Here is a 10,078-nt window from a genome sequence, read left to right as displayed (position 1 = left end):
AGAATCCAAAAAATCGTCAAAATAGTGGACAGAAGCCAGTTGTTCAGCGCCAAAGAAGACAAAGTCCGTTCCACCAGTAGGAAAGGTCATGGCATCGGTTTTTTGGGATGCTAAAGCATTTGTTTATTAATTATCTTGAAAAGGGTAAAACAATAATGTTCTAAAATAAAAACTATAACAAATGTTATGTCTTTAATTGTAATGTCCAAATATTTTAAGAGACGGAGTAAACGCGATAAGCACTACGAACACTCTACTACTGGCGTAAACTGCATATAAACAACAGTGGAACTGCACGATGGACAGTGTCGCATTAGCCTAATAGCTCGCATCTCACTATGACGTGCATATGCTTGGGCATGCAGCAATATGGCACTGCGGTAAACACAGTGTGGCTAGCGTCCTTCGTCCTCCTAAGTGCTACAAGATGGATTTTATTATTTTTTATACAAAATAAGAGAATTGTATAGGATTGTTGATGATAAAATTAAATATTACAAGCAAATATAAATAAATTAATAAACATATTTATATATCGAGAAAAACTGGGGGTGCTGCAGTTCTGAAGTGCCTATGCACGAGCTTCCCCCTGCCAAAAAGAGTTCGAATAATTAAAGTTGCTTATATTAATTACTGCTTGCACTTCAAGGTTGATTTTGTGTTGAATTTAATCTTAACCACTAGATCTGTAATATCACTCCCTCCCCATGTATTTAGACATCACACTATATAGCTTCAAATTCGCTGCTACATGGAAACTTGTTACTGATATTGTAATCGTAGCTTTTTTCCTTAGGTGCACTTGATATCATTATCTTGTCTACACTCCCTAAGAATACTGTAACCTTTACACACACACACACACACACTCACTCACTCACTCTCCTCCTAATCCCTACGATCTGAGGCTATTCGTCAAGGCAACAAATAATCCCTTTTTCCTGATAATTCTGGCATTTGTTTAAAGACAAATTACAGTTCTAGGATTTTTTTTTTTTTTTGGTATTCTCACGTCTGTAGTCTGTATGACCAAGTTAGACAACTTGTAGTTCTCTATTCGTATGTAATGCTTCGCTTATGCAGAGATCCTTGCATCTAGTCCGAACAAGATAAGCACACAATCAGGTCCGCTACCAATAATTTTCTAAGATTCACGCATTCCGATGTAGGCAGTCCCTCAAGTAGATTTTTTCCTGAAATTCGCTCCACTCTTTGAAAGTTCCACTAATTTACTCTCCTCCTAAGCAGCCTGCGAATAGAATTTGTCTGAAGTTAAAAGTATGCATGAAATTTCTTTCCAGACTAATACAACGAAGAATGGTTGCTTAATGTTTACTGCTAGTTTTGATGCCAACTGTTTATGCTCTTTTGCAACAATCCTCAACAGGAAATTAAGACCAGTGCTTCACAAAAGACGAGCGAAATTGAATACCATCTTGAGCAGGATCAGTTCCGTTACTAAGCAGAGCTTTAGTCCGTCCAGTTTCCCATTTAGATGAATATGAAGGATTTCCCAAAATGGGAAAAGATCACATACTAACACTTTTCAATTAGTTAACAATCATAATGTAGCCATTTTTCACAGTGTATGTAAGTTGTGTAAAATGAGAAAGAACTGATACAATCCTGTCCTTTTTCTTTCAACACCTCATGATGTTGAGCAGTAATTTCTCTTATAAACTACAATTAAATTAAGGATTCTCTCTGAAATATGAGAACTCATTTGCTTTAAATAAAAAACAAAGATTAAACCTTAAATCAGATCATGAAAAAAACTGCAAATGAAATGAAGAAATTATGAAAAAAAAGAGCAAAAGCCTTTTTCTTCCCGTATAGGGAGTAGGCGAGGCCGTTTTAGCCCTATATATTTTAGAGACTCAGTGGGCATTTCAATCTCCACTGGTAGCCAATCAGAGATAGCTTGCCCAAGGCTATCACTAATTAATCAGTATGCAGTGAAGGCGGCTGCTAGCAAGTGCTGCTATCTCGTGGTGCCTAATTCTAACACATTATTTTTCATGTCTGAAAATAGTGTGGATTCGGCTGCCGATTTTCTAGAGTTTAAGGGACGATAAACCCGAGTTTCTGGGAGAAAAAACCCGCTTTCCCGTGACAGAGATAGACTAACTCGGGAACCGGTCGAAAAAAGTTTAGAAAAATTTCCTGTAGTCGGCGACTAGATTTGGCTACCAAGTCTTCATTTGTGCTGTGACTACCCAGACAGGTTTCAACCTATTTTGAGGTCTGCTCAGTGAGCAGCTAGACCCTAAATAATACCAAGGATTTAGGGTCTAACTACTCACTGAGGAGACATCAAAAACGGTTGAAACCGGTCTGGGTAGTGACCCCACCCATAATGTATAGCAGTATACATCTCTTAGTGAGATGTGTTTTACATTATGGAAAATACTACGAATAGTGATCAGAGCTTTACCCACCTTTACAATGAGTTGTCCTGGTGTTGCACCACCTTCAGACTTGAACTACGTTCAGGCACAAACTTAACTGTTTGCTTACTTGTGATTAGGAGTAAAATAACCAAGTTTATAAAATTACTTGGTATCCCTAATATACATTACCCAAGGTAAAAAAACTTATTTACATATATTCATACATACATACATGCATGTATATATATATATATATATATATATATATATATATATATATATGTAGAAAGTGTTTTATACCTTGGGTATAATATATGTTAAAGATACCAAACTAATATAAACCTGGTTTTAATTCATTTCCCAAATAAGCAAACAGACAAGTAAGTGAAATTTGCACCTGCAAGTAGTGCAAGTCTGGGTGACCCGCACTTAGCGTAAGTCTTAGGCAACGGTAAAGGTGGATTAAGCTCTGATCACTATTCTTAGTATTTACCCTTAATGCAAAGCACATCGCCGTGAGGAGATTTCTGATGCTATGGATGAAAGGCAAGGGCCACTACCCAGACCTGTTTCGACCTTTTTTGAGGTCTCATCAGTGGGAGCCAGGCTTAGAAATACCAAGGTTTAAGTAATACAGACCTTATAAATATTTGACCAAAACAAGTTACCATCAGGTGCTTTGATCTTATTAAATAAAAATCTCAGGATGAGAGATAGATGTAGAAAGTTTTTTACCTTGGGTATAATATATATTTCCCAAGTAAGCAAACAGACAAGTAAGTTGCCTTTAAGGCATAGCATCATACATCTCCTCAAGGAGATGTACTTTGCATTAAGGGTAAATACTAAGAATGGTGATCAGAGCTTATTCCACCTTTACCACGAGTTGCCTAAAACTAGCGCTATGTGCAGGTCACCCAGACTTGCACTATTTGCAGGTGCAAACTTGACTTACTTGTCTGTTTGCTTACTTGGGAAATGGATTAAAACCAGGTTTATTTATATTATTTAAATACATATAAAATAGCTTGGTATCTTTAACATATATATATATTTAACACACACACACACACACACACACACACACACACACACACACACACACACACACATATACTGGATGATTATAAAATAACGTCAAGTGTTCAGTGCCCTCTAGCGAGTAATGTATTGGACGAAACACACCGATATTCGGCAGATGTACACAGTGGAACATGGGGATTCGATTTAATGAAAAACAAAATAGTACCAAAAGTCACCAACAGGAGAAATTTTGGCACTGCCAAATTAATTTTAGTAGGGGTGACTAATGAATGACTAAATGGCAAATTGGAGACAGGACACATCAATTTCATGACGTTTATTGTTAATTACAAATGAGGTTCAATATGACCACCATTCTGATGTTTCAGGAACTGCATACGGTGCACGACATATTCCACAGTGGCTCGCAACATATCGGAATTGATTTGTCTCACGTGTAACGTTATTCAAAGTTCTTTGAAAGTTGGAATATCGGGTATATGTCCTTGATACACAATGCTTTTAAGAAATCTCCATAGCCAAAAGTCACAAGGATTGAGATTAGGCGATCTCGGTGGCCATAGCGTGAGAAATGCACGACTAATGATTCTTCTGTCAAAGAAATGTTGTCGCAAAACACGCTGTACCTGAAATCTGATGTGGGGTGGTGCACTATCCTGCATGAAGATGGTCGAATCGAGACATCCTCTTTGCTGCAGTTGTGGAACCACAAATTTCTGTAGCATATTGGAATACCTGTTAGCATTGATGGAACAGGTCACTGGTCCATTTTGGAGATCTTCCTCGTAAAAGTATGGACCGATGATAAAAGATGCCGTAAATCCGCATACTGTGACTTTGGGCGAGTGGATAGGCATCTGCAGACACACGTGTGGATTAGTTGCAGCCCAAAATGCGACAGTTGCGCGTGTTAATATCGCCGTTCAAATAAAAGTGCGCTTCATCACTCCATAAAATCTGCCACGGCCATACATCATCCACTTCCATGTGCGCTAAGAATCTCAAAGATAAATCGATTCGTCTGGGCGCAATTCTTGAACATGACTGATTTTATAGTGGTAAAACTTCAACATCTAATGTAGAATTTTCCACACCGTTGTGTATGCGATATCCATTTGCCGAGATATTGCTCGTGCACTGCTAGTGTCCTGCACATTCGTCATCTCCTGTTCCACAATAGCAGTTGCAACTTGTTCAATTTGTTGGTGATTGATTGGTTTGCATCCCCTGCCTATCTGCACTGCCAGAGTTCCAGTAGTTTTAAATTGCTGAATCAGGTTTTGTAAGTTTGTTATGCTAATCAGTCCTTTTCGTAAATTTTTCATACGCCGAAAATCACGAAGACAAGCATTGGCATTATTGTTCCACTGATAATAGAGTTTGACTAACAAAGAACACTCACGTAAGGTAAAAGGCATCGAAAAGCAGTTCGTCTACGAATGATAAGAAATCTCACAGACTTTCCTTTTATTGCATGATCGCTCACAAGAAACATAATAATGCAAATAAATGCATTTTACTCGGTAAACAGCGCCAAAATTTCCCTTGTTGGCGACTTTTGGTACTTGAATTTTGTCAAATCGAACCACCATATTCCACTCTGTATGTCTACCGAATATTGGTGTGTTTCGTCCAATACATTACTTGCTAGAGGGCGCTGAACACGTGACGTTATTTTATAATCACCCGGTATATATAATTTGATGCAAGTGAATTCCTAAGGACTCCCATTCCTCTGTGTTCATCCTTTTCAATTGGATAGAATTCCTCATCACATCTTGCAGATATCTATGGAATTTTGCCTGGATGTTTTCACCACCTGTTCTGTCATACATACGGTCACACATGTATGTCCAAATAGTATACATTGTTATAATAATTATTATTGTTTGTACTCTGCTTAACGTTTTCTCGTATAGCCAAAATATTAGATTTTCATTAATTATTTGATTCTGTGGCATTCATTGTTTCACAAGAGTCCAGATTTCTTCTGCTTTTTTTACAATAAATCATCTGATAAAGTGTTTCTGGCTCTTTACAGAATTGACGGGTTGCAAGCCCATCTAGTGGTGTTCTTTTGTTTGCAAGAGCATCTTTTGTTACAACCCACATTTTGTTTTGCAAACGTGCATGATGAACTTTAATGAAAAAAGGTTTTGTAGAACGGACTTATTGGAAGACAAAATATATTGTTTAACACTGAGCTCAGTTTGATCTCCCCTCTTTTTTGTTCTCAATGCTGAGGTATTGGAAAAATGGTTCTAGTTAGCTTTGCCTATATTGCTCTTGTTTTCGTATATAGTAATTTCTCAATGCCGTAATTTTTTTCTATAAACTGGTATCCTTCAACCATTTCGGCGAACATTCTGGGTGGTCTCTTTTTGATCGAAGGAAGAGAGCTGACGACCTTGTTAGGGAGGCACTTTTGTAGAAAAGCAATTGCAAGTTCCATGGTATGATTTATTATGTGCTTTTACTGCAGTTATGGCTCTAATAATCAAGGTCTTTAGGTGTATGTTAACTAGGCAGAGACCTCCAGCTTCTATTTCGTAGTTATGGCTCTGACAATCAAGGTCTTTAGGTGTATATGTTAACTAGGCCGAGACCTCCAACTTCTATTTTGTGAAAGAGTGTTGTCCGGCGCATTGGTTCATATTGTCAACCCCCATAAATATGTTGCAAAGAGCCTGTGCGTTTTATCTACCCACTGTTCACGAACAGTGGGTAGATAAATCTCACAGGCTCTTTGCAACATATTTATGATGGAATATTATGTATTTTGTACCACAGTCAGGAGGCTAAGTACATATTGCAAATCCTAGCTTTGCCTCTCATGGAAAGGTGTCTATTTCGCATATTATTGATTTTTTTAAATATAGCTTTATATAACTCTTTCCATTGATCTACATATGTGTCTATACTTCCAATTTTTATTCCTAAGACTGGCAAGTAGTTTTTTTTCTCAACATTCCAGGCGGTATTTTTGGTTCCTTTTCAGTCGCCAACCACCAAACAGCAAGAATTCGCCATGTTCACCCTAAGGGCTGAAGCCTACCCAAATGAGTTCAATATTTTTATTGTTTCCTCCATGGGTTTTTCATTTTCTAGTGGGAGTGTTATGTCGTCTGCATAAGCTAGCAATTTTGCTTCGCTTTCTCCATGAATATTTGTTCCTTGAATTTGTTTATTTGTGTTTATTGCTCTGATTAGTGGTTCGATTGCTAATGCAAAGAGGGTCATAGAGAGATGGTCCCCCTTGTCGTACGGAACAATTGATTTGAACAGGTGCGGAGAGTTTTTTATTTATGATTATACGACTTTGTACATTTTCATAAAATATATTTAACCAGTTCCTAAAGTTTGCTCCAAATCCTAATACTTTTGCTACTTCAAAGATGTATTCATGACTCACTGGTCTGTTGGTCAATTGATAGTATTCGTATATACATCTAAAATGTGTTATGGTATCTGTTATATTTCTTCCTTTAACTGTGCACGCTTGATTAGGCGATACAAGTTTCTGTAGACATAAACCAGGAATCAGTAATATAAAAAAATATATATAAAAAAACGATGGAACACGTTGAAAGAATGAAAACAGAAATATTATCCAAACAAGCCTTAAATCACAAACCATCAGGAAAACGAAAACCAGGACGTTCTCTAAAGAGATTCAACGATGATTTTCAAGGCCGACATCCTTGACAAGCATGATGATGATCAACAGCTTTCTTCACTCCACCGCTGGACGAGTGCTTTTCCAAGCTTCTCTCCACCATAAATATCCATAACATCTTTTTATCTCATCGCTAAATCTTACCGTTGGTCTACGTGGTTTCTGATAACCAGTTCTTGGTGTCCATTCTGTTGTTTCCTTTCTCCATCAGTGTCATTCTCATCACGTAGTGATCTTCACACATATTGACTATTAATATTGATGCCATGTCCATTACCTTTGTTTGCTTCTTTATTTTTAATTATGTGTGTTTTATCCAAAATGGTTCTTTCCGTGTTTCGCTGTCGTATTTTCATTCTCGCTAGCTTTTTTTTTTAGTTGCGCTCTGGGTTTGATTACTATCGGTCATTGTTGGGAATATACACCGGTTGATTTTTTAAGCAGATGGTTAAACTTTTCGTCCTATTCGCCCTAGATTTGTATGAACTAACTACTTCACTATCTTTGCTCTGTTTCGATTTGTTTTTTTCAGGAATATTTTCACTATGCATTATTTTTGATAACGTATAGTGAAAATACAGTACAATAACCTCAGATAGTGGCCAAACTGAGTTGTGCACTAAATGTAATTATGGACTGTAGCATAGCATATCGGAAATTGTATATTCTAGTGAAGAAAGTTTTGATCAGGTCATCAGGAGATATCGAGGATGATTTTACTGGACAAAAGCTTTAATAGTAAGTAGTCTACTTCAGGACAGTGAGGTCCCATTGAAGCGAAAGCATTTGATTAAGAGAAAATTTTCTCCTACGACAGAAATTGTAGGACAAAATAAGTCTGATAAAACAGCAGACCTAACAAACAAACAAACAAAACCCGGAACAGAAACAACGGAAATGAAAGTTTTAATGTCAAGACTGCAAAAAGGGGGAAAGAAAGAATAAGAAGTGTAAAGATTAGGAATTTCTCAACGATAGAAAGCGTTGAGAAATTTTTGAGAACTCTCGTTTGGTTTGGAATGAGAAAGAAATTTGAAATACTGTACTAAAGAAAACTGTACGAAATGAAAATTCAGGAGAAAAAAACAAGAGAAATTGCACAGACAGTTTGAGGAGACCAGATAAGAGAAGATTTGGAGAAAACAAAACTGAAATGAGCTGGAACAGTGCTTATACTCGTAAAGTAAAAATATGGAAGAATAGAGAATGAAATGGAGAGATTTTATCTGCCTGACCCCAATAGTTTATTGTTATTATTATTACCGGTGACTCCAAGGAGTCCTTAGACTCATCGAGGGGGGGGGGGCTTAAACATCATGTCCATCACAACTATTCGACATTCACACAGTATCTATCATACTTTGCCTTGAACTCATTCACTGTCATAGCACCCACAATAGACTCTGGCAGCTTATTCTACTCATTCATCGCTCTAAAAGTAAAAAACTTAGCTCTAACATCCATACTAACCACACTCTTGCCCAGCTTCCATAAATGACCCCTAGTCCTCCCACCACCCAGTCCTGTTCTCAAAAATATTCTCTGAATTAATCCTATAGAAACCCTTCAGCAATTTGAATGCCTCAATCATATCTCCCCTTTTCTGCCTATCAACCAATTTCCACAACCCACAAAACTCCAACCTGTTCTCCTACGGTTCATTCCATAGACATGCTATCATCTTGATCACTCGCCTCTGGATTCTCTCAACTTCCTCCCCATCAAGAAGAAACCTAGGTGACCAAATCTGGGCACAGTAGTTGAGATGGAGTCTTATCAAGGCTCGATACAGAGGAACAATAACTTGCTTGTCTCTGCTCGTCAAAGTATTCTTCAGCATCCAAGTAATTTGATGAGCTGATTTTTCCACTTTTGCAATGTTCCCCATAAACTTCAACTCCCTATCCACCAACACTCCCAAGTCCCTGGCCTCACCAATATCCTGGAGTACAGTTCCACCAATGTGATATACTGCTGCTAATTCTTTTCACTCCAAAATTCATAATCTTACATTTTTCCACAATAAATTGATATCCATTCTCCTTAGCCCAGACCTCCAATCTATCCAAATAATCTGCAAAATTTTGACATCTTCTGCATTCACTATTGTCAATTTTGCATCATTAGCGAACAAATGAACCGTTCCTCCCAGATCCTTCCTTATATTATTAATGAACAAATTAAACAGCAGTGGTCCAAGAACAGAACCCTGTGGCACACCACTAATCACAGTCCGTCTTTTGGATTCTAATCCTGAGTAAACTACTCTCTAATATCTCTCCATCAACCACCATCCTATCCATCTCACCAACCCTATATCCATTCCCATATGTTGCAGTTTACGGATTAGAATTCCATGTGGTATCCTGTCAAAGGCCTTAGCAAGGTCCAGCAGTATCACTGTAAACCCATTACCCTTATCCAGTTCAGCCGTCACTGTGTTATAAAACCTGAGCAAGTTACTGAGACATGATCTACCCTTCACAAAACCATGTTATCCCCCATACAGTATCTCATTTTCATCAATCTATTCCTGTAATTTTCCCTTGACTAGTTTCTCCAAGACCTTGACAACGATTCCTGATATGCTGATCGGTCGGTAATTTACAACAGCAGTCTTGGAACCTCCTTTATGCAGGTCTGGTATAGTCCCGAATGGGACTATACCAGACCTGAGACTCAGATTAAACAATATGGTCAAGTGCACTGACAATTCTTTAGACGCTTCACGTAAGACCCGTTCTGGTATACAATACAATCCCACAGATATATTCATTAATGTTCTGTAATAGGCTATTCACCTCCACTTCATTCACCACAATTCCCATATAAACTAATGGTTCCTTCATGTCACCACCTGGATGATGTACTCTTGCAAAGTGCTCAGTAAGTAATTCCACTATATCGATTGATTCAGTGACCTCCCTTTCATCGGCATTCCTTAAAATCATTCTGCCGTGTGCAGTTT

The sequence above is a fragment of the Typopeltis vanoorti genome, chromosome 11, assembly GCF_054136105.1.
Source record: "Typopeltis vanoorti isolate ZY-2024b chromosome 11, IOZ_Tvanoo_1.0, whole genome shotgun sequence".
Taxonomy (NCBI): Eukaryota; Metazoa; Arthropoda; class Arachnida; order Uropygi; family Thelyphonidae; genus Typopeltis; species Typopeltis vanoorti.
Note: the sequence above shows the minus strand (reverse complement) of the source record.